The 26,159-nt window shown below is 44.5% G+C and overlaps 1 protein-coding gene across 3 annotated transcripts in view; it reads left to right on the top strand.

Annotated features, from left to right (window-relative positions):
• Positions 1-2,212: 2,212 nt before the first annotated feature.
• The window catches only part of LOC146798016 (homeobox protein otx5), a 64,758-nt gene continuing 40,811 nt past the window's right edge, over positions 2,213-26,159 (top strand). Inside the window, exon 1 of one of the 3 annotated variants that reach the window (XM_085625247.1) lies at positions 2,213-2,398. The gene's annotated coding sequence lies outside the window, so the exon portion shown is untranslated. Of the gene's footprint in view, positions 2,399-22,094; positions 22,174-26,159 lie in introns of those variants that run through there. The other 2 variants (XM_085625249.1, XM_085625248.1) reach the window with 2 other exon arrangements.

Genomic DNA, 26,159 nt, shown 5'->3' with positions numbered 1-26,159 from the left:
GTGAGACAGTATAGTTCTCTAGGGTTTAGGTGGTGTGGTGAAACTTCTTCAAAACATTTGAGATACATGACACTGCATGTGGGCTGTATTTCAAAGATACCAAAGCAGTGCCAGACAGACCAAGCAGCAGCATGTGGTTTCCATCTAAGTAGAAAAGGACAAGGGCTTGAATTGTCATTCGTAAATTGTCTAGAGGAAATAAGAGTTTCACTTTCATTGGGAGTGACAGCTGGTGTAGGACTGTCTTGATTTTCTTATCAACTTGTTCTTTGAATGTGTGGTTACTGTGAGGGATGAATCCAAGAGATATTGTTCTGCAAATCAGCTGGGAGTTCAAGCCATTTAGATTCATATTGGATAGCCAGGCTAGACCCTTTAGCTATTTGTAACTGCTGGCAAACGGGAGGCATTATTTTTCAATTGGGTGAAGCTTCAAGCAGCTGCCTGACATCCAACTCTGAGTGTGTCTGAGGCTGGAATTGTGTCGTTATTTGTAATTGTTTTGGAAATGTTGAGGAAGAGTTGAGTGCCGTCAACTTACTGAAGGATCTTGGCGCTGCTGCCAGTGATGTTCAAATTAAGGGGCTCTTTGTAGAGGCTGGCGTTGACTGGAAGAGGATGCTGCCCCTGGTATCCCACAGGAGATTATGAGTTTAGGGGTCCTTGCAATGCTAACCTACGAGTTGGTAGTGTTGATGTGATAGGAGGTGAACACTTGTGAGAAAAGCCCATGCACATTTCAAGGATGTGGATCTGTGCTAGATGTTTGACTTTGTTGAAGGCTGGAAAGAGGTGAAGCAAGATCAGGAGACAGGGTTTGTTTCTGTCATGATGAGTAAGATGTTGTTGACTACTTGAAGTGTAACTGTTTGCATGCTTCAGGGAAGGATGAAAGCAGATTGGAAGTTTTGTTAACTATTGTTTTTGCTGAAATGTTTCAGCAGCTACGTGGCTCGCCACTGCTTTTTCTATGATTTTTCCTTTGAATGGTAGGTGGTAGATGGGGCAAAAGTTAGGAAAAATGGTCTGGGTTCAATGTTTGTTTCTTTAGTAGAGGTAGGATCTGTCCTGTGTTGAGGATGTCAGGGAAGGTTCCTTGAGTGATAGAGGTTTGACAATTCAGAGGAGGGGCTGGGGCATCCCCTTGAAGAGACTTGATGATGCAGGATGGTAGAATGTCATCTTCATAGCAATTGGCACAATCTGAGCCCAATATCTGTGTCTGCCCTGGGACTTCTGATGATGCCTCCCATTTGTGTTCTTTAGACTCACTGTCTCTTGATGCAGGCCTGCTGTCCTATACTACCACTACCATCTGCTCCAAATGCTTTAAATAAGGGTGTGTCCCACAATCGCTGCCTAACATACCTCACCACAGTTCAGAAATGCCATTTAGAGGAGAGGATCTGGTTCTGCATGTGAAAATACACCACCACAGTTTTTACGACTACTCTTCGAATAGTGTGTGCATGTTTATGCAAGGTCCCATGTTGATGTAGTTGACATGCTTCCAGATCTTGAACAATATGCCTGCTTACATAGTGACATGAGACAGTCAAATCATGTGCTCTGGTGCTAAGCGCATGAGAGATAGGCCCTGTTCCCTCAGAATTTGTCTCTCCAGTTCCTTCATTGACTCCAGTGTATACAAAGCTCCAGACATGCATTTACATTATCTAGGCGCTATCAAACTGGAGAAGGAAAACCAAACAAAGAACCCCAAACGGGTGATCAACTTGGATGAAGGACAGGGCTGAAACAATCAATGGAAAGGTCACACCTGAATGGCTGTTTCTTTGCAGATCAGACAATAGCCTGGCGCACTGACTGTGAATGACTAACGTTAACCGTGAGCAATGCATAGGCCCAACTGCTCAAGGGAGGCATTGACTTGATCTGGGCCAGAGACATTAGATCTGTGCCACTTGTTGAAATAATTGTGTACAAGGCACAGGTGGAAGGCACAAGCAAGCTGGATATCTCAAGCAGGGACATCTGGCTTGGCGCGCCCAGCGACCTCAACATGAGGTGTCAGCAGTTTGCAAGAGGGATGAGGAATAATTGCAGCAGACATTTCAGCCGCGGATTAATGACATGGTGCCAGCAGCGTGGACCATATTGCTCAAAGTCACCTCGTCAGCCCTGTGGGAGGGAAGCGCACCTCCCTCCCAGGCCCCGCCACACGCCGCGGATTAGCCAGTGAAACATAGACCATGACAGATGACATCACTGCCGCCCTCATTTAAAGTCGTCCACATTTAGGTGGCATCTCTCTGTTCTTGGCTTTTCTTTTTTAATTTTATGTGCCCCTCTCGCGTGGCTGTTCGTTCCTTGACTGCAGCCGCCGTCCCAGCGCCTCGTCCACCCATCTAAAGCTCTGTGCGCCCACAGCGCTGAGGTAAGTTTCCGTTGAGAACTGGGAGATATGATTATTTGCAAGTACTGATCCAGATTTAGGAGGTTTAGCTCTCCTGATAAAATTATTGCTAATGATGTAAAGGCCTTACATTTGTAATTCCTGTCTGACTCTCGGTTTTATCTAGCTTAATTATCGTGCTATAGGATTTTGGAAAGGGGATGAATAGGGATTTTCTTGCTACAAATATTTTCTCTCCAAGGGAGAGCCCGTGGCAGCGCTGGATACAGCCGGGCTTGAAGGACAGGCATGCATGGGTTCACTGTAGGAGGGAATGGTACAGCTGGAAAAACTACTCCCCGGGGATCACTTCGGCCTGGCTCAAGTACCCTTGGTGTTTCAGCAACGGACTGAAGGGATCCTTTTTCTACCACTTTCTTTCTTTTTTTCTGTTTTTATAGAACAAAATTCAGATTTGAGTTTTGGTTTATTTATTTGGGTTTTTGTTTATTTATTTATTCGAAGCTTTTAATTTGCTCAAATTAGGCCATTTTGCCATTTCGGACTTTCATGATTGAGATAAGATCATGGTAACCACTATGACTGCTTTGAGATGGACATTGTCAACTTTGGAGAACGAATGTCACTTTTTGTGTCTTGGACTACAGATGGGAATTCTGACTTATAGTCCACCCTTTAGAATGGCCTCGTGCATCTGGGACAATTCAACAGTATCAACCTCTTCTGCAAAACATGCTGCTACAGGTGCTCAGGTCAACTTGACTAGTCCACAAAGACAGAAAGAGTGTTTTATTTTGTGATGGAATTTCAAGATATTGCTAAGATGTGCAGTGGTTCTGGGTGTTTTAGTTCGCTTGTGAAGCTCGGTTGATCACTACCGGTAGACACAGAGCTTTCACAAGTAGCCCCATGTCAGGACTGGAGGAGTGAAGGGTTTGTCTATTAATGCTTTGCCCTCTGCAGCAAGACGAGTTTGTATAGGAGCCAAAGAAACACACACGGGTCGGGACCGCTTGAAATCTCAGACGTAGCAGGCATCCAGCTCCTTTCTTGTGTGGTGCTTCTTTTATTCACCAAAGGTTGGACCATCGCCTGCCCAGAGGCACTTACGTTAAATAGGCGCTGTTTCAATTCGAATCAACTCCCGTGAATGCTAACTCCACAGAAGTTGCATTTTTTTGCACCTCAGGCCCCTGACTGGTTGTATCCAAGTACGGGCTCATGTACTCAGGAAACTAAGAATGAGAACGCTTCACCTGAAACAGACGTCCATTTCACGTCACAGCCAGAGCGAGTCTTTCAGGACGTTGCCCGGCTTAACATGGCGGCTATCAAACGTTCCACAGCAGGGCCGAAACATTCAAAGATATTATCTGCATGCGCCATCAAAAAAACGTAGCCTACCTTAAGGACACGGGCTGTTTATTTAAATGTAGTACTGGTTAAAATGTAATTGAATGGTTTGCTGAACGTCGCCGTCAATAGCCTGTGCCCAAAATTTTCCAGTTGCTTTATTTAACACACTCTAATCCACACAAAAAGATGGTACAAAAATCTTAGTGGGTTGAGCACCCGCTGCACCGACCTGTGCGCAGCTTCCAGGTCGCAGTTTCTCATAACGGCTGGGCAGACACAACCTGCCATTTTTTCAAGTTGCAGAAGAAGGCACCGTTCAGTTGGGTTGCAGTGATAAATGAATTTAATAAAGAAGCGCCAAGAAGCAATTACTTTTATAGCGCTTGGAGAGACTGTAGACCTATTCTCTTTCATTTCTGCCCCCTGGTAATGAAGCTTTTAAACCTTCGACCTCTGGTTAACCGCCATCGACTTCAATTTGAAAAGCAAGGGGAGGTGTCAGTCATCGGGAAATCGATATTATCACGCGCAGGCAGGCCTTTAAGTGGGATGGGTCCACCCGAGTCTGAGACTCGACAGGAATAAAAAACGATTTTGAAGCGGGTCCGTATCCAGCTCTCTATATTCAGGTCCTTACATTTACAGGCAAAAAACACTGACTTCTCAATAATGACTGTAAAACCCCTTGAGGTAATTCATGTCAGCAATGCAATCCCTGTTTACGTTTCACGTTTTACTTCATCTTGCAATTCCTAAGTGTATTTACTTTTTTCCAAGATGATGTGTGTCTGTTATTTTTCGTCATGCAACATAATACTCTCTTATAGTGAATAATTTGCATTGAGGCACCTCCTGGAGTTTGAGTGAGTTCAAGTTGTGTGTGGGAAATCGTAACTGGCACGAATAAGCACTCTGTCCTTGAGGTAGAAAGCAGTGCAAGTTTGTCATAGGGCCAGTCAGTGGGTTATGATTAAGGCTCCCTGTTTTCCGTTTTTACTGATTTTTACAGATAAATGCAGACACAAAATATTTATTTTCTAGTCTGTATTTATTTTTAAATATGGATAATAACGCAAACTGGGTTGCTTTTTGAGTAATTCTAAATACTGTCTGCCATGACTGCCAAGCCAATAGCTGTGGGGATTGATAGGTAAGGGGGTTAAAAAAGAAAGGAATTTTAGTAAAGAGAACTTAACAGAAGTAGTCATGCACATGGTTGATACTGAAATGTGCATATTTTCTTATAAGTGCATTGATTTGTCTTCTGTGGCTGTTTACAACATTGAAACCTAGCAGGCATTCAAGCATGAGTGCATATTTTCCGGTTAAAATAATTTTGGAAATATACTAATTTCAGCTTCATTTTTCTACAAAACCCAAAATAAATAGGGATAAATACAGATAAAATTAGCAAAAAAGAAATATGGATAAATCCAGGCGGAAATGTAAAAAAAGAAAATACCATAAAACCGGGAACCCTAGTTATGATTCAAGGATGTGAATGCGTGCAAGGCGTGCGCGTGTGCATGTGCGTGTGTATGATGACTACGTGCACATCCAATTCCTGGTTGTACCGCAGAGTGCACAGAGCGATAGTCGCATGTGTACCAATAGTAATTGTGGAAAAGTGTAAGATAAGCCGATGGGGGATTTCAGAAATATATGAGAAAAAAAATGCGTCAGTGTCTAAGAGAGTGAGATATAGCAGAGGAAAGTGGTGTGAAGGGGAGAACAGGAGTGACTGAGACACTCTCAAGATCACTACCTTTTTCCACAAACCTTGGTAACGTTTAAGCCTCGTAGTTCCAGAATTGAAACCTTTTAAGATTCTTATTATTACCAACAAAATCATTTTTATCATTTATTTATCTGATACAGCTAACAAGCAATGGCAAAGCAAGTAGGTGTGGCTTGTTTTAGGTGTACAAGTTAGTGGTTGTGGGATGCGTCTGGATGCAGTAACAGAAAAATCACAGAGGGACACTCAAACACTGGTCAGGTGGCATGCCGTGGGAAGCACCGGATTTTAGATTGCATGTTTTAAGACATGTCCTTAACTACATAGGCCCCGCCTCTTGGAAATAATGCCTAGATATGCTTCTTTGGCCACACCCCTATTACAGGCCCCCCACCTTTTTCATTCCACTTAATGCACTGAGTACTAACTTCAGCACTCAGGACGAGGCCCCTCTCATGCTGTCATTGCATTCTTTCTATGGACAGTGTGAGGCCCCTCTCATGCTGTCATTGCATTCTTTCTATGGACAGTGTGAGGCCCCTCTCATGCTGTCATTGCATTCTTTATGTGGACAGTGTGAGGCCCCTCTCATGCTGTCATTGCATTCTTTCTATGGACAGTGTGAGGCACCTCTCATGCTGTCAGTATATTCCTCTCTGCTCAGTGAATGACATCTCTTCTGTAAATTATATATTTTTTTGTATTCAGTGGAAATCACCACTTGCAGTGGGTGCATTATCTCTATGAATAGTGGGAGTCATCTTTCTTTCTTTCCCTATAAGTTTTCAGTGGTCTTACTATCTGTGTAAACATATCTTATGGTGGTGCCATGCACCACTTTTGCTATGAGTGTGGGTTTCTATGGCCGGGAAGAAGAGCCTGTTTATGTGCCTCTGTAGAAATAAGTGTGGTTGACTCCATAATCAAGGAAAGCCCCTTGTCTCCTATCAATGTATTTATCTATGCCCAATGAGAGGCGCCTCCGCTGCTATCAATTTACATATTTCTTTGGCTGTTGTGAGACACCTCTTGCAGTTTATGCATGTTTGTATGGTCAGTGAGAGAGGCATCAGTATGTGGTCAGAGAGGTTCAACACTCTTCTTTGCTGTGTATATCAATGCATGGTTAAAGAGAAGTTCTTCTCCTCCTAGCATCAGATGTGGCCTAACGGCTAGAGCTGTCAACTTCGAAGCTGGGGAAGCGGGTTTGAGTCTCGGCCAGGACGCTCAACATCCTGTGATTCTGGATAAATCACGTAATCTCCCGGTGCCTAACAAAAATGAATGTGTCCTTATGTAATGCAACTGGTGCTCATGTAAAGCCCTTTGATACATTTGGATCTAGTTCTTGATATATTGTGTTATCTTGAGCACATCACTCCTTTTCCCCTTGTGCCTCAGTTCAGTAACCTTTCACAATTCAGACTGATTATATGAAAGGGGGAAACACCTTCCTAGTATCAAGAAGTACTTAAAAAAATGAATATTTTGTTCAGGGAGGTGCACCTTGAAATGAAAAGAAATGATTTGACATTGTTTCGATGTCTACATTGCACTGTAGTTTTCTGTGAACCCACAGACCTGCGAGGAGCCAGATGGATTAACTGTTAGGCAGGGTTGACTGACCTTTCACCTTTAAGCATCCAGTCTAGCCAGTGATTGTTAATTCACTACCATCTGGCAGCTTTTATGCTATGTAAACTGGATTTCAATTGCGCCAAGCCATGTATCCCTGGCGCTAGTAAATTTAGCGTTTTAAATTAAGTGTCCTGGTTAGGATCTATAAAAGAGATCGATTTTAATGAGCTTTTTTCACATTTTATCCAGTTGTGCTTTGCACACTATTCCAAGCTTGTAGGCAGTGTTCCAAACAGCTTCGAGGAGGCATTCATTGTCTGTCTGGGATGGGCTTTGCAATTTTGGTACACAGGTGCTTGGGTTGAGGTGAAAATAGGGTACAAACCACTCAGAAAATCATATTTTGTGTCCTATGATCAATGGTTATCCTGAAAGTAGCAGCAATGTGAGTGAAACCACTTACTCTGGGCACTGTCCAACCAACTGAGCTTTGACACACTGACACACTTTCGCCTGGGTGGACAGCGATTTTTATTCTTGTCCAACAATTGTTAGAGCAATCATAGCAAAATACTCTGGAAGCAGTAATCTGGCACAAAAATATATAAAATATGTGCTGCTCATTAACACCTTATTCAAGTGAGTAAAAGAAGAAATGTGGATACCTTCATTTCATAAAGAGCGATCCTTTTACCTTTAGGGTTAAATGTTGGTATTTATGGTTGGAAACATGATCACTTCGAGTTCGTTTACAAGTTAGACAGAACAATGCCCAGCTGCCACTGCTCGAAGCACACTAGATATTGTCACTACACACTGGTTTAACAACAAAATAACGATGTTTAATGCAGGGTTCCAGCCATTGTTCATTGAATGTATTTTTAGAAATCTGTGCAGTGACATTTTTTACTGCAGAGTAGAAACATTTTAATACGAATAATAAAAAATACAGCTGCCTTATCTTAAGAAAAGGTAGAAAGCAGTGAGGTCTTGCAGTATATCTTTTCCACCAGCGGAAATCACCACTGGCTATCTTTACCACTGGTGATACCACGATGTCAGCTGGGCCACACGGGGCAACAAAAAGCAGCTCCTGCAAAAATGCTCAAATCAACTCTGCGCCCACTCTCTCGGACTGCTGTCTCTCTGCTACCCATCTCTCTCTCTATCTTGAAGCCTCCTTACTACCCCACCTGCTGTCATGAATGTCTAAGAAAAGAGAAAACACAAGGAGATGATGGATAGAGCACTGAAACTTTTTCAGACACTCACCCCTAGTCACAGATCTGGGTTGCATCCATCATCGGTCTTTAGCTCACTTTGCGACCCCAGTTCAGAACCAGCCATATGCAAATCAGTCTTGACCCTGTGCTTCATGGGAACAGTCCAGCCCAAACTGCCAAGTCAGGACTTCCCTGGACCGGAAACAAGCATTCTGGGATTTATTTTGGGGTAACACCCCTCATCAGCCAGGCTAGCTTGAATCCAGTGGGAAAGTGAGCAAGAGACCCACAACTGGACATACCCTGCCAACTTAGGGCGAACCAAGCAAACACTAGGAGATGATGGACGGAGCACTAAAACTTTTCATACACTCACCCCCCGTCACTCCTTGTGTTTGCCTTGTCTAGGAAAAGAGACAGAGGCACCAGGAGCGGTTCTTTTTGTGCAAAACCCACCTCCAAGGGCTCCGGTCCACCGGAGAATTGCCCAGTGGAATAAAAGGCCTGCCTGGTCCTGACTAGCAGCAGTAAAACAGAATATGAATACCACTGAGATTTCTATGCAGTGGAGTGGTAACCTTAGCGTACTGGTAATTTACCACTATATGTATTGATTACGTAATAGGGCCCCAATAGTTTAAAACAAGGATGATATAGCAATTTAATCAACCAAGAGACGAATGGAAATATGAAGACAAAACCTTACTTAGGAAAAATAAATTTTACTTCAGATTTAACACTCCGCCAGTTTTCCTCCATCCAGGGTTTGATTAGGTCACTGCCCAGCTGCCGCCAGCACTGTTCTATGAAGGGATTTCCGCAAACCTTTATGATGAACTGCATGGCACCGGAACAAGTGTTGAACCTCTAAAAGAGGGGACACTCAAGGGGTTTCACAATTACGTGAAAAGTTAATGGGGAAAGAGTAGGACCTTGTAGGTCTGTGAACTTGTTTTGATTCCTTCAGCAAAGGGTTCACCAGGACGCTCATTTAGTAATCTGACTAGTCTGCGTGAGATCATCATATTTACCTGTCACTTATCAGTATCCATGTTGATAGGTTCAACAAAGAGGCAAATGGTTGGCTGGTTGGTTGTAAAATTTGCACCCTAGGAAAGAACTATGTACAGAACACTTGCCACATTTTTTGTCTGACCTGTTGAAGGTAGAGATTAATTGCGGGTTATAACAATTGAATGTTACTCATTTTAAGGATGATAGGTGGAGCGAACCACACAGTGATGAAAACTTGTGAGCTGAACTTTAAGCATATTTCTGCTAACATGCGTTGACAGGAATGAGACCTGCGCTTGTAAATTATTCTTGGACTCGGTGCTTGCCAGGACTGAATGTAACATGTTGTGATCTGGTTGTGGTTAAATAATTTTTTTACAACTTCTACACATAAAATACAGGTATGGCACAAACCATACATGCACATCTGCTAATAGTAATATGCTATTTATTCCGATTTTTGAGGGACAGGGGAGTTTGCAATACCATCTCAGAGTTAAGTCTGAGATGCAGTTATTCATTAAAGGCCCCTCTTCCTAGTTTGTCTTAGGGCCCATGGTACCCGTGTTGCACCACCGGTCTACCTGTGGTTTGAATAGGGTCCGCTTACCCTCTCAGAAGCCATCACACATCATGTACAATCACTCAGTGACTGTATCTTTGCCTTCAAACTTGTAAATCTGTTAGCTTGCTTTCGGCTTGGTTTGCACTACACATACTTTCCACATACTTACATACATTTTGCATAGAGTGGGTAACTTGAGTAATTTAGTCGAAATGTTCTGTAGATGGCTTTCATTGTATTGCCGTTCAGTCTAGCTATGTTACCTCTAGCTGACTGCTGTTTTTTGGGTTTATCTGTCCAGTGGTTACGTTCATCTGATCTTTAGTTTGACCTACCTGTTCTGTAAGTAGGCCTAACTGTTCTGCAGTTTAGTGTAACTCTTCCACAGTTTTGCCCAACTATTCAATGGATTAGTCAAACTGTTTCTTTTGCTAACGTTTCAATAGTTTAGTTTTATCATTCTGGATTAACGGCTAAGGGCCACATGCATCAACGAGAAAACTGGGCGCAAACGGGCAGATTAGCAGAATCTGCCCCTTTGCGACCGGAATTTTTGCATTTGGGATGCATCATCCCAAGTGCAAAAATCGGAATTTAAGGAATCTCTAAATAGCGATTCCTTAAATTGCGATTGCATTTAAGGAATCCCAAATTGAGATTCCTTAAATGCAATGCATTAAAGTTAAAAAATTAGCGATTTCGCTAATAGGGGGAGCAAATTACCATGAAGTTGAACTTCATGGTAATTTGCAAAAACTTTGAAAAATGCACTTTTGTGCATTTTTCAAAGATTCATGTTGCGCACACACATGCCCTTAGAGCATGTGTGTGTGCAACATATGTGCACAGATCAATTTCAGGGGTGCAATAGGGTGTCATTTTGACACCCTTGCACCCTTGAAATTGCATGAGCAATTTGCGAGTACATACTGATACTCGCAATTTGCTCATGCAATCTCCAATTCATTCCTATGGGCCTGGAGGCCCATAGGAATGAATGGGACGGCATTCCTTAATTGCGACTCGCAATTTGCGAGTCGCAATTAAGGAATTTGTAGGAATCGCTATTTTATAGCGATTCCTACATGCATAAGCTTCTGCAACTCCTTAATTGCGATTCCTTAAAAATCGCAATTAAGGAATCGCAATAGTCTTTGTTGATGCATGTGCCAGTAAGTACTTTGAATGTACTGTTTGATTGTACTACTGAATATTGATGCAAAGAATTTTGAAATACACGAATATCGTCTACAAAATATTGAAGACCAAAATATCGAAAGGTAAATTCAGATAGATGAAGCCTCAATTTACTATTCCTAATTTCACATCTACATACGTCGAAGATATATATATCATTGGATACATATATGTGAAGTTGGGTATATAAAATCTATACTTACTTACCCTAAGATATTTGATTTCAATAGTTTGTCCTTGATATTCTAGCTTCAATATTCATGGGTATTACTGTGCTATTAAATGTTTTGGGTAACATGTTGATTCAAATAGTTGAACTTTGCTGCAGTTTGAGCTAACCATTCTGTAATTTTAGCAAAGAGTTTTGTTGGTTGGCCAAACTCTCTCTGGTTTGGCTTAGGTATTCCATGGATTTATCTAACTATTCCTTAGCCTGGTGCAAATGTTTCGTACTTTTGCCTTTCCTGTGCTTTGGCCTCCTCGTTTTGCAACTCAGCTAACTAGTCTGTTGCTTGACAAACTATTGAGCAGTCTACTCTTTCGCTTGAGTAGTTTGGGTGATCATTATATTGTGGGCTTCCTATTACTTTAGAGACGAACAGATCCTTAGTTCAGCCCTACTGCTGTATTTTGGGCTAATAATTTTGTAGTGTGCTGTTGCTTCGTTTCGGTGACTTGTGCCATCATGTAAGGTTGTGGGGCTACTACTGATTTGAGTTTCAGAAAAACTAAGAAATAAATAAGCCAATAAACTGTCCCCAATTTTATGCGCTAACGACAATGGAATTTGGGCCACTGTTCCTCAACGATTGCCTAGTTTGGGATAACTCTTCTACAGATTCCCTGTCTGTAGTTTATGAAATCGTCTTTTGATAATGAAGAATGGATACATGGTTACCCTGTTCCTGACGGCTGAAGGCCGCACGCCTGATGAGGTTTTGGTATCTCCCTCCTGTAAGCTTGTTAGGAAACTCATTGTTGAGTACTGTGAAGACGACCTCAATGAATTCTGCACGCTTTTTTAAGTCTCGCTTCTTCAAAAGGCTCCCCTGGTAATCCCCCAAATCTCTTTTCATGTGATGGTTCCCAAGAACTCTTTTAGCTTAACAAACATGGTGAGCCCTATGGCTTTAATCGACAGGAGAAAGTCTGCAAACGCTTAGGCTGATGCACTTATCACAACACAACATCTTTGACATTTTTTTTCCAAATGTCAGGGACAGCTCCTCCATTTGAGCGGAGGAGCGTCGTCCCACAAGCCCCAGAGCTGAAAAATAAAATGGTAATAAAGTTTACTTATTACCATTTTATTTTTCTAGTAACCAGTCCCAAACGAAGTGACAGGGCAGGACGGGCCAGTTCTGTCGAGTGGCAGCAGCAGGGAGCTGTGCACTTTAAAATGCGCATGTCTCTTTGTCCGGCCATCTTTGGACGGTCAGCCAGACATGCGCATTTTAAAGTTCTCTAACCTAGCTGTCTCAGATAGCTGGGTTAGAGAAAGCACAGACCTTCAGTTCTCTTAGGAGCTCTGAGAGAGCCTGCTCTATCCAATCCTGGTGCTGCTCTCATGCTGTGAAAGCAACGCCAGGATTGGGTAGTGCAGTTTCCTGGTCCGAACCTTCCAGGATGAGAGAAGTCCGACCTCTCACGGCAAGTTAGAAAGGTAAGCCAATTTTCTTTGTGCCCCCCACCCGCCCTCGGTACAAGTCAGCCGCCACTGCCTAATGCGATGTATTTAAATGGCAGCACAAAGGAGCACACTGTAAATATTTGGAGTTCCTGAACTGCTCCATTATAATAAAAATGTCGCTCTGTCTTTCAACGACTCAAAATAATGCATGTCCTCATCGAAACACAGAGGTTATAATAAAGTCCTCTCAGCACTGCAGTCTCTTGTTTTTAAGCAGATGCATGTTTCCCCCTAGGCGATAGCTCATAAAACAAGTTTTGGCATCCAGACAAAACTGTGTTGTATGGGAAGCTTATTGTTACAGTGAAGGTTCTGTGCCTACATAAAGGAACTCGTTGTGTTATGATTTGCTGTAAGTAAACATGACCCCATACTCACGGGAAATTTTAGAGTAATGACTAGTCATTGGCTAGGTTGAGTTGGAGGGGGCGTGTTCCAGACAGGTGGTTCTATAGCCCCTTGCAGGACAGTTCAAGGGTCATTTTAACTGTTACAGTGTAGTTCTCAATAATTCAGCAAATTAACTAGGACTTTTTATCATAATGTTGTCTGACTTAATGTCCCACATATCTATAGACCGAGAGTACAATAATTGTATCCCTATGGAATTGCAGCAAGTGGTTCACTGAATTAGGGCACATAGTCAAAGTCTGGTAAATGTCACTTAACCCACCCAGAGTGCCATAGTAGGTGGCCTTAAATTTTTAGGTATTTGGTACTGTGCGGATTCCACTCCTACAAGCTACTGATCATCTTACAGAGAACATTTTTATTGCAGTAGGAGAATCTGAAACATGCAGGCTGTGTACAGCACACCATAGGCAACACAGTGCAGAAACCTGAATACGATAGGTGAGGGAACATAAAACTGGGACAGGACTATATGCTGGCCAGTTCTTTTTACATTGAATGCTTACACTATACTATATATGTTGATTTGCTGAGAATCACATTTTTTTTTAGCCAGACTTTTGAGTAGAAGATAGATTTCCAGTTTTCAAGCAAAGCCACTAGGCCAAAAAGCGCTTGAACACCCTCCTCAGGAGTAGCAAGCGCTATATAAATGCAAACCCTTCCCTCTTCTATCCTTCCACTCTCCTTTTCAATCCAAATAACAGACTAACATGTTCACTGCTCAAATTAATTTCATATTTCGCTATACAAATTCACCACTAATCATTTTTGGGATTGCCTAGTAGCGTGCTACTCACAAAAAAAGCACATCAACATCTCATCAGGGGTAGAAAACGCTATATAATTGCAATTATAGTTACAATTTTTTAACAACATATGATATACTTTTGATAGGATTTTCAAGTAATTGTGTGGTGTAGATTTTGTCACTGACAGGGATGGCATTGTTCCCATGAATAGTCATCCTCCTATACACCCCTATGCTAACTGGTCTGTCCATTCATATACAGATTTACGAGGCCATAAGAGGCCTAGTTTGCACTATATAAATCCACAAGAATACATATATATGGTGACATTACTTAATTCAAGGGAACTGGGAATTGCTTTCCCCTGCCACTTCTGAAAACGCTTATTTAATGGTCAAAATATGGCCGCTTACTGATATATATGTGAAGTGTGGTGCAGGTAGTTTATATCTTAAAAGATGTGTAATTCGTCTTTTTTTAGGTGTTCATTGTAATCTTAATTTCAGCGTGATTGTATTTGATTAAATAAAATCCAATTAATGCTATTTTTTTCTCAAATGTGTTTTATAACATATATTTCCATGAGACTTCACATAGGACTATACTCAGGACAAATGTCTCAAAAACTACTGCACCAGGTGTGACACGATGCACTCTTATAACACATAAAACAAGGGCTCAGCTATTCTGTAAAAAGTGACTTTCAAATAACCTGAAATGTATTTTTAAGCATTTCAATTGTACTCAAAAATATTTTGCAACACTGCAAGCAGACTTATTCTTAGTAAAAATATAAATTGGATTTTTAAAGAATACAGAGTAAATTTGACAATTACTGTTAGAATGAGATTGAAAATCTATTTTGCAGTTATGCGACCCATATTTCAGATCAAAAATTGGGAAGTTGACCTACATAGCAGTTTTACAAGATGAAAAAGGGTGTTTTAAAAAACAATCTTTGAAACAATTAAAAACGCATTTTTGGTGCCCCAAAAGTGGTTGGAAAAGTTGTCTTTTTTAACGAAACAGTGCGGTAACTCGCTTCAGACAGACACAAGCACACAGACAGTGAGACACCCAAACTCACACATAGGCCAAGGCAGATCCACAAAAATTAACAAATACACAATCAGGCTCGATGCCCCCGCTCACCCAGTTTCGTGTGCTGGGGAATCAGTGGTACGCAGCAAATAAACGCACTTAAAACAATGCAAGCGATTTAACCGAAAAAAAAGGCCGCCGTTCAAGGAGTTACAGCCACAGTTTCCGCGCTGAGTGAATGAATGAAAAAATAAACTGATGAAGGAATTAACCAATACACCAATGCATTTGTAAGGGGCGTCCCTGTGCTACAGAAGTCAGAAGACCAAAATTAAATTAAGGCAAATTGACAAAAAATGAGCTTCAGTTTTCTGCTAAAGAAAGCTGGCATTTTTACAGTTGTAACCTTTTCACAAAAGCCAGGAAAAATCACAGACGTCATAAAAAAGCCGACGTTAAGGTGCAAATGCGAGTTTTATAACTAAAAAACAAATCTGGCACAGTGTAAATAGTCTTGAAACGCTGAAGATGCGATATCACAGCAACCTTTGCTCGTCATCAGTTATGTACTGCTGCTGCTGACACGCTACAAATGTTGTATACATTAACACACGTAACTACACCAGTGTGGATATAAACTGTGACCTGCAAGTGACAGACAGACCTCTGCAGCAGATGTTTCAACCTGCTGAGCTGTGCTATAGGAATCGAAATCAGTGGCCTGTAGGATGTTCACAGACCTCTGCTGCAGGTGCCTTATCCCACTTGCTAAACCCAACCCACTGGATTTGGAAATCGTGCTCTGTGGACTAGAATCAAAACCCCTCAAGAGATGCCTTATTCTTATGCTTCTGTTAAAGGGACTGGGGTTTGCGACAGACAGATGTCAGTAGAAGATGCAATGTCACAGGTTATGATGGGATCCGCGGATCTAGAACTGAATCCGCGGATCTGCTGGTAGCAGTCGAACCTGTAGCCCTCTGGTTTCAAAAAGATGCACGCAGCAGACGCATTATCCCACCGAGCTATCTCACCGGCGAGTGGCGTTATCAAACAAAGATTCCGAGGAACGCTGGCCTGGGTTTTACATGAAGTATGTTGTTTTAAAACTCCACGGGCAGACTGGGGCGCTCGGCCCCGCCCGCCCGGCCGGAAACGTCTCGTGTACAAGTTGCGCGGGGACACCTGTGTTTGTACAGGGTACGCCTCCTGTGTGCGTTCTTGCCCGCTGTTGAAAAAAAAACCCTCAATCGGGTTCAGAGGAGGATGTATTTATAATAACTCTGTGCTCGACACATCAATCAACTCAGCGTCTGCCCAGGCCCTCGAGGCTTCCAACAGGCAGGGAGGGACCAGTGCTTCAAAGCCGCTCGGTGGAAAGGAGGCAGCCTCAAGTAGTCTGTAGGCATGTGTGCAACCTGTAAGCGAGTCTTCCTTCGGCTGGCATTTTACTACATTTGTGACCAACTCAAACAGTGCGAAATTTGATAAGGAAAAGAAATGCATAAAAAAATCAAAGTGGGCTGCAGTAAAAAAAAAAAAAATCTCCTTTGTAATCCACACACTAAAATAAATGCCTTTTGTTGAACGATTTCACCCCGAACAGCAGTAGCTGTTAGGGTGCAAGTAAGCATTCAGATCCCCCGGTTTTTTTCTTTTGGGAGCTGCGTGCACAATGTATTTATTTTTAAATCAAGCCATAATCAGGAGGTCGAGTTATTTCTAGTGGGATTTCGTCGCCTAACGCAAACCCCTTTAACTGAAGTTAAATAACCTCAAAAAATACTTTGCTCTGTTGGCGCCCATCTGTGTGAAGTAGCTGAGATTAGCGCCAGTAAAAAAAAGCAGGGAAAGGGTTGCCAATGTGGCTGAAATTGTGGGATATGGTCAGGGCCCCTTGAATTATGCAGCAGGGGAGCACCAAGGTATGTAGCATTGTTGAATAAATTATGCGGCAAGAAAAGCTAAACTATGCGGCGTCATGCAGCACATTTTGTGATAGTATGACTTGATGAGTTTGTCATTTTTACTGATGGTAACACTGTCTGGGCAAAGATTTCACTTTCTCAGTTCCTGTTCAACAATCAAATAAAGCGATTCGCAACTTAAAAATGACCAGTCCGCTTTTGTGAAGGGCCTTCCACTGCACTTGAACATGTTGCAATGTTTTTAGTAAAGTTTGATCCATTTGAGTAGCATTGAATATTTTTTGCTCTAAAATGGAGGCTATTCAGCATATGATGAATTATGAGGCAAATGCGGCAAATCCACAATTATGAAGAAAACAACACAGCTGCAGATTTGGGATAATTCCAGTGGCCCTGGATATGCTACATAAAAATAATACACAAAGCAAGTTAAACGCTGTAAAAATGGCTCTTTTTTACGAAGTAGGCCCGGCCCGTCACCCTTTAGGAATCTCAACCTAAAATCAAGGCGCTCAAATTTTGTCCAGGGATGACATTTTAGTGCACTAACACTGAAAGGGTATGTTTTACACAGAAGTCAACTGCATTCCTGACAGCCGGTGGGAGGGTCAGAGGGTGCAGTAAGCTCCTCAAAGCTCCTGCCATGTAGCAACTCCCACCTTTGAGCAGATCTAGACACAACACATGTCAATTATCGTTTCCTCAGGGGGAAATGTGGGTTAGAGGTATGTCCTCAGGTGGAAGCTACTGCAGACACTTCCTAAAGGGATATCACAACCTCAGAACTGTCGGAAGGGAACCACTCGTGCTCCATTAGCTGCAACAACAAAAAAAAAGTTTGAGAACAGGACAATGAAAATGGATCTAAGCTTCAAAATCATTGTACTAAGAAGACCTGAAAAATGCATAGCCAGGAGAAGTTGAGCGCAGCTGCCACAAGGGGACTTACAGGACATAATGTCACAACAAATCTCAAAAACAAAGAAGATATCATCAAAGAAGGGACTTAGGCCAAAGGGGGTAAACAAAATGGCGGTCTCCAGCAAGTAGATGATGCCTCATGAAAATGGGGGTTAGCCAACGGCAATGGGATTTTTTGAAGATCGACAGTGGGGGATGGGAGAATGAAATTTTTCAATAATACTTGGGCAAAAAGGTCTATGTGGTGGGGGTTGCCCCTGTGGTCATGGAGGAACAAAGAGGGCAAGTGACCCCGCTGCCGGGATTCCAAGCCCTCAATCGTATAGCCATGTCCCAAGTGCCCCCATACCTGCCCATTTCCACTTCCAGTTGGAAAGCACCTCATCTCTCCCCAGAACACGAGGGCTGTCCAGAAATGATGGCTGTTCCAATGCCGCCACGGTGCCACCCACCCCACTTCGAGTCTCACCACCTCTCCAATTGGAGGGTCCGTTCTTTTAATTCTTGCAGGCACAAAATTGATTCTCTGAGGCCAAAAATAAACACTCCTAAGTACTTGGCCAGACTGGGCATTTGAATAATTCATGATCTAACCTCCAGAACTGCTTGTAAAACTGTTGACATACTAACCAGTACAGCAATATTGCTCTCCAAAATGTAGTTTCAATCCATTCCCCCACCCCCCAAAAAAAAAAATTAGTAGGGAGGACTCGCTTATATTACATAATAATATATGAATGAGACTTTGTAGACAAACATTGATAACAAACTCCGGGCTGTCAATATGGAAATATTCTGGCACTATAAATGTTATGTATGTTTTGTGCAGCATGGCATTTGCCACTCCAAAGGCCTCCGGGCCCTGTTGAGGGTGTTGGATGGCAGACGGTTAGCTGCGGTTTTCACAAAGTCTGGCTTCCATAGAAGGCATGGGTCTTGTAACCATTCACCGAAACCACATGAGCGTGCTCATTGGGACCCGTGTTGGAGCTATCGTGTGAGTGTGTGTTAGTCTCTACCTGTCAGAGTGTGTGAGGTACATCCACCTGTCTCAGTGAATGTCAGTATCACTTTGTCAGTGTCTTCCTATCTAAGTGTAGCATTCAGTATCTCTGATCCATAGAGCCCGGACCCCCCAAGTAGTCCCCCGCCCAAACCCCTGTACTATCCTGCTCTAAGGTGAGCCCGGGGCCTAAATAGCCCCCCACCCCGGCTCCACCCCTTCCGGGCCAGGCACCCGCCAGACATACGTCATGGCCTGACCCTTAAGTACTTCCTCCAGCCAGTAGCCCATCGGGCTACTGGCGCGGACAAAGGGGGTTTGTGGCTTGGGGCATGGGGGGCCGGGCCCTAAGGGCGCGCTCACCGAGGTTCGCGCTGTTCATTGGCTATATCTATGTCTTCCTTTCCTCGTGTCCATGGTTGATGAACTGCCTGCCCCCATGTCAGTGTCTCCACCTGTGTGGGGCAGTCAATGTCTCTCTGTCTCAGCAAGCATACCTGTGTATTCAAGTACAAGTAAGTGGGTCCTCATTTTTACCTGTTGAGAGTGGAACCGTTCACACAACTAGAAAGTTCCACTCCTTGGATAACTGCTACGATCTCCACCATGATGGACAAACCATCAATTCAGAAATCATGAGCCGACATGTCGAAGGTCAAACAGAGACCAATCAACAAAAGTACATTTAGCATGACCCCATCAGTAAATCGGAGAGTTATTATCCCAAAAGCCCTGCAGGCCAGTCATTGTACCATCACGCGGACTAAAAACAGATTCAGTGGGAGAATGGAGATAGGAGGCCTTGAAAGTTTTTAAGTTGAGGGATCATGGATTTTACCAAAATGTTAACTCGCCCAGAATGCACACAGCAGCAGCAGGTTCTAACATTAACTATCAGCAGCTTTTTCACGGACTGGATGAAGAGTCGCTGACCCCATCACACCAGTTCTACGGGAGGTTAGAATAGAACAGTTCAGGATTTTTGTACTTCATGAAGTTGCAAGTTTTGAACTCTTTTCCAATCACACCACTAAAAATTATGTCCCACAAAAATAAAACTTCTTCAGTGAAAAATATGCTTCATTTATTCAGCTGAAAAACTAAATGTTCAAAATGTTCAAGTGCTGGGGTTTGTTCCCAACAAACACCTTTTTGCAGAACCTTTCTCTTGCATTTGCAATAATACTCTGAAACTTCACGAACATTTGCCAATATTCCCCAAAAACTTCCCAAAGTGTGCGGCAGCGAGGCCGTACATTTTCACAGCCCTAGAGTTTCAAATACGGTAGATGCTCAGACTTCCACTCATTATCACCATTGCACTTCTTGCTAACAAATACACTTGCTTGCAGTCTCACCATGGTAGAAAAGCAAGGCTGTGAAGTCCAAATGTCCCAGCACCCTCCTGGAGGGGCCATGCTGGGGCACTTTCATTGTGTAATATGGATGATGGTGGCCATGCACTGTAGAACCTAATATGTGCACTCTAATCCTGAGTTATCTCACCCTGTCACCTTTTGGAAGGGGTCTTTCCAAGTCAGATAATGCATGTGTATGATATAACTATTTAATATTGCTAATGTATCGATTGCAGGTAATTTGATGTTATGAGTACCCTTGTGGAAAAAATCAGCTGACCAGGTATGAATGGTCCCTGCTCAATGTAGACCTATGACAAATGGTTTCTGGACATTGGACTGATGGCGTCCAGTGAGCAAAGACAAGTTCATTATCAGCTGAAGCCACTAAAATGAAATAGGCACCAAAGTACAGCTGCTTTATTCTCCATAGAAGTTAGTTTATTATTTAAAAAAAAAACCTTTCCAATCGGATTCTGTAGAAACCATTTACAACTGGTGATCTGGAATTTCTACAAAGGGCTGGCACGTAGCTATCAGTGCAACAGGTGTGGTGGTACCGGGCCCACGGGTTTGAGGGGCACACTGAACCCCAATTTCTAGTGTCTTTTACTACCCAAACTGGAGGGGAGGGGGCATTTCTTTACTTGTGTTAAAGCCCACAGCAGCTTTGCTACGCCACTGACCAGAAGGCCCTCTTTGCCTCATTAAAAACCCACAAACCCTCTTTAAAATAGTGTAAATGTCACCAGACAAGCAGTATTCATATTATTTTTCGAGGGCACAAGTTGGGCAAATTATAAAGGGCATGGCCCCTTTTGACTCGTAACACTTCACCTGACTTCAATAGAGAATAGCATGGATTACTGGACGCTGGTTTTCTGATTGGTGGGAAAAACAGGGTTAAATTAACTCATATTTGCCCTGCCATGACGCAAAGCTTCCACAAGCCTTTATCCTGGACAGTGGGGGGTGGGGGGTTACAGAAACAACCAGGAAGAGAAACAGGAATTAAACTCACTTCCCGCCCTCTCGGGTTTAAATCTCTTCAAAACCGGGTTAAGCTTCAGCTTTCTCTGGGGCTTAAAATGTTCTTCCACTCTCTTTGCTGATTTCGGCGCCTCCTTCCAGCTTGTTTTCATCTATGTGTCCTGTCCTTGTCCTTAGGCAAAAATCAAAAATTTTCTCTATGTTAAGATAGGTGTTGGTGGTCAGTGCAAGCCCCATCTCCTGCGGTATTTGGGCAGCACGTGTGCCAAGAATGGACTTCGAGGAGGGCCGGGCAGTGCGACAAGACACAGTGCTGTCCGGGATTATCGTGTAAACAAAAGTTCCGCGATGTAAGGTTAATTCTTAAAACCCTAAAGTCCTCTGTAGCAGCCACTTTGGTCCTCTGAAAAGCCTGAGGTAAATGTATGAGATGGACGCGCGCCTTTAAATTGCAACACAGCACGCGAGTGACCCCAAGAACAGGTTTTCGGTGGAGCAGCTGTGGAGCTGAGCAATGTACACAACGGTCTGGCGGGAAAGGCACGTGAGGCACGAGACCAGCGATGGAATGCTCACTGTGGAGGCCAGCTTCGCCGAGGCCCAGCAGAAGCTCGCTCTGACAAGCGCGAATATAATGAAGCGCGCACTTAGGACTCGGCCCCCCGGGCGCCCAGGCATGCCCTCATCGAAGAAGTAAACAGGACGGCAGCCTCAACTACTTCCGGGTCAGCGCGACGTCACTTCCGGCCGGAGCCGGCACCTCAGGGGAGGGGGCGAAGGCCTATTTAGGGCAGCTGGCCCGGGTCCTCGCCCTCTCTTTCTTTCCTGCGCCGGCCTCGGAATGCAGGGGGCTCCTTCAATCTTGTAATCTCTCCGGTGGTCTGTGCTGGTCGTCGAGTTACGCGTCGGTAGAGGATCGGTTTTCGTGAATTTGATGGACGGCGGTTGGGGGATAGCAGTGCTGCAGGTTTGGAAAGTGGAGAGCAGCGGTGTTCTCGGGGAGCCGGAGGTGCGGCGCAGCCTAGGAAGAGGTGATTAGCCATGGTGTGCTGGTAATGGTCAACGGAGCGGGGTTTGTCCGGTTGTTTTGCGGGGCTAGTTTGAAGGTTAGTCGCACCCTTCAGGGGTGGTGGTTGGGGCGCATCATTGAGCTGACTTCAGGCAAGAAATCTTCCCTTTAGGGTACACTGCACCAGATAGACTTTCAGGTGGCACGGTCGTTATATGGTTTGAGCGTCAAGGGCTTCCATTAGGCAGGTGGGCGGATGCTGTGCGGGTAGCAAACTACCAGTAGAGGCGCGTTAGGGATTCTGGTCTCAGGGAGACTCCCCTTTGCTAGGCAGAAATCATTCCTGTTTAACTGATCGATTTCCCTTGGTTAAAGTGATACAAAATAGCACATGGGGCGGTATACCTGCCCCTTGAAGTAAAACGGGTATAACACATGGTTGGTGGTCACCCATAACACAGCTGGGGCTCAGGTGCTGCGCGCTTATTCCTTGGGGTCGAGGTTGCGCTGTACAAGGTTTGGGAAAAAGAGGGGCCTTTCGGCACACCTACAATCAGAGGGCATCCCTATTTCACTGTGTTGCTCAGGTACTTGCCAGGTGACCCATCTGGGAAGAGGATGAAGCCTGCTTAGAAAGTTAGGTGAGGGCAGTTGGCATTGATGGAGTTCACGAAGTGAGCCTGTATCTGGCGCTAGGACGCACCGGGTGGTGGTCATTTTTCATGGCAAAACTTAGGGTAGTTCCTTCATGAAGAATAGGTGTTAGCAAGCGGCGGGTGAGGGGTTCCCTACTGCTAGAGCAGTCATGTGGCATCCTTACCTGATTTCACACAACACTGGCAGGGGGGTAGGGCGCCGGGGGGGGCTCCCCTAGGGGAAATTGACTGGTACAGGCATCAGGGCTCAGGGCGGTGGGAGGCCGGACATGCCCGGACTCTGGGTTAGCCAAGGTAGGCAGGCCCCCTCCTGACGGAAGTATATAGCTTGAGCTAGTTAAGATTGGCTCTGTAGCGGCGGGTGGACATGAATAGGGGTATACAGGGCCTTGTGGGGATCACGACAAACTCGGTGTAGAGTCGGTACTTATCGCTCACAGGGTTGTCTCCCGCAGCGTTCGGAGCACGGTGGTGGACCTCAAGAGTCAGACTCGGACCCGCGACAGGCGCTGCAGGTTAGATAATTCACTGGCCAGGTCTTAGGTAGGGTGGTTGAAGAGAGTAATGGCCCAATGGTTACAGTCGGAGTTGCTTACTCTCAAGTTACAGGTTCATTCTCATTGATTCAGTTCAGGCAGATATCCTTTCGACAGGGGTGATCCTGGGAGCACACACAGTGGCAGCGGGCGCAAGGCGTCGTGTGGGACTCCTGTCCCCAGAATGGGTTATCTTGCATTGCAGAAGTAGCAAGACTAATCAGGTCATTGGAATTGGACATGCTCTAGGCCTGAGGTTGATGAGGTTGCTGTGGGGTGGGGAGGGCGAAGGGCGGTCTGCCCTGGTCCCCCTTGTGGCGGTAAAGAGGCCACAGAAATTGCCTTTACATTGTTAAGGGGAGTCCTCCTGCATACTCTTTAGGCCAGCACTGAGGCGGAGAGATGGTAAGCTCACCCCAGAGAGAACGGGACACCGGCTGGGGGCAAGGGTGCCAGTTTTAAAATAGGGCATGGGGCTTCCGCCCCTGGTTACTCCCTACGAACGCCCGATGAGCAGCCTGGTGGTGGAGGGGTGGGCCCCTCAGGTGGCGGATCTAGACCAGAGGACAGGGGCTCACCCTTCAAGGACGCAGGTGGGTTGCGCCTTGCGTGGTTCTCAGTTGGTTGGGGGACGCGAGCCAGAAGGCCCCTTAGTGCTGGAGCAATAGACAACGTTCTTCGTGTAGGTAAATTGAGTTCTCCCCGACTTGCGGATGGAGCATGAAGCTAGGGAGAACTTTAAATTAAAATGGTGATTAACGTTTTGAATTTGATAAATACAGATCATATCAAATTGTTTGATTTATATATTGTCATGTTTGTGTGAAGATTTGTAATAAACATGGCCTTTTTAACCCACAGCTGGTTGTTAAGCATTGTTTCGTGGGTTTGGAGGAGGGCTGGGCCGGGTGCCATCCTGGGGGGTACGAGTCCTATGACAAGCGCGAATATAATGAAGCGCGCACTTAGGACTCGGCCCCCCGGGCGCCCAGGCATGCCCTCATCGAAGAAGTAAACAGGACGGCAGCCTCAACTACTTCCGGGTCAGCGCGACGTCACTTCCGGCCGGAGCCGGCACCTCAGGGGAGGGGGCGAAGGCCTATTTAGGGCAGCTGGCCCGGGTCCTCGCCCTCTCTTTCTTTCCTGCGCCGGCCTCGGAATGCAGGGGGCTCCTTCAATCTCCCACCCACCCGTCCCCAAGGATAGAGTTTGGTGAGGTGTTGGATTTAGATTAGAGAGCGGCGGTAAAGAGGCCACAGAAATTGCCTTTACATTGTTAAGGGGAGTCCTCCTGCATACTCTTTAGGCCAGCACTGAGGCGGAGAGATGGTAAGCTCACCCCAGAGAGAACGGGACACCGGCTGGGGGCAAGGGTGCCAGTTTTAAAATAGGGCATGGGGCTTCCGCCCCTGGTTACTCCCTACGAACGCCCGATGAGCAGCCTGGTGGTGGAGGGGTGGGCCCCTCAGGTGGCGGATCTAGACCAGAGGACAGGGGCTCACCCTTCAAGGACGCAGGTGGGTTGCGCCTTGCGTGGTTCTCAGTTGGTTGGGGGACGCGAGCCAGAAGGCCCCTTAGTGCTGGAGCAATAGACAACGTTCTTCGTGTAGGTAAATTGAGTTCTCCCCGACTTGCGGATGGAGCATGAAGCTAGGGAGAACTTTAAATTAAAATGGTGATTAACGTTTTGAATTTGATAAATACAGATCATATCAAATTGTTTGATTTATATATTGTCATGTTTGTGTGAAGATTTGTAATAAACATGGCCTTTTTAACCCACAGCTGGTTGTTAAGCATTGTTTCGTGGGTTTGGAGGAGGGCTGGGCCGGGTGCCATCCTGGGGGGTACGAGTCCTATGACAGGAACACACGTCACCAAAATGGTGCGTAGCGTTGCACGTAAAACCAGGGTCTGGCTGGGACAGGAAATAGCCCGGAATACCAAAATAAGAGTGGTCCCACGAGTGAATCAGATAACTAAACAAGCACTGGCAATGCCAATAGGTCTGGATTTAAATAAATGTATGGCAATGTGAAGCTTTACAAGTAAATAGCATAGGAGTGGATATGTATTTGTGAGGAAGAGACGCATTGTAGAATAATATTTTGTAGGTTACAAGATCAGACCTAAAAATCCATGTAGGTAAGCTAATTACTGCCTTCTTCCAATCTATGCTGTGGCCAGAGAAAAGTACCATACATCTAGTTATCTAAAACACGTTATTAGCTATACAATGTCATGAGTGTGCCCCTGAAATTCTAGTTTAGGCAGCTCATTAAATAAACAAAAACGATCACAGCTGTATGGTGAACACGCACTTTTTTGTGGAAGTACACAATTTCTGCCCAATCAAATCATGTATTCCTGGTACCCAACACATGGGCGAAGCCAGCGCTTCTCTCCTAGAGAGTCTCACATATTTGCCTGGCTGCAGTTGCGCTGTCAAGCCTGACAATAAAAAGAGGCCCACATTTACAAATCGGGACAGTGTTGAGCTTGTAAAGACACGCTGTATTGGTGTTTTGCAAGATATGGGAGACTGCATGCATTTGTACTAATTGCAGGCGATGTTTGTTGTAATATCAGGGACCTCAACATTAAACATTAATGCTTTGATCAGCATCATGAGGAATTTAATTGGCATCAAAGGGGTTGTTATTTACTGGTTTACCTCCTATCCGACTAACCATTTACAAGTGGTGAAAATTGGGACCTGTGATATAACCAAATTCGCCTGCAACAAGGGATTCCTCAAGGTTTGATCCTCTGACAAACCCCATTTAACCTCTATCTTCAGCCACTTTGTGAATCCC

Source organism: Triturus cristatus, chromosome 9 (genome assembly GCF_964204655.1).
Source record: "Triturus cristatus chromosome 9, aTriCri1.1, whole genome shotgun sequence".
Classification (NCBI taxonomy): domain Eukaryota; kingdom Metazoa; phylum Chordata; class Amphibia; order Caudata; family Salamandridae; genus Triturus; species Triturus cristatus.
Note: the sequence above shows the minus strand (reverse complement) of the source record. Positions and strands in the feature narration are given on the sequence as shown.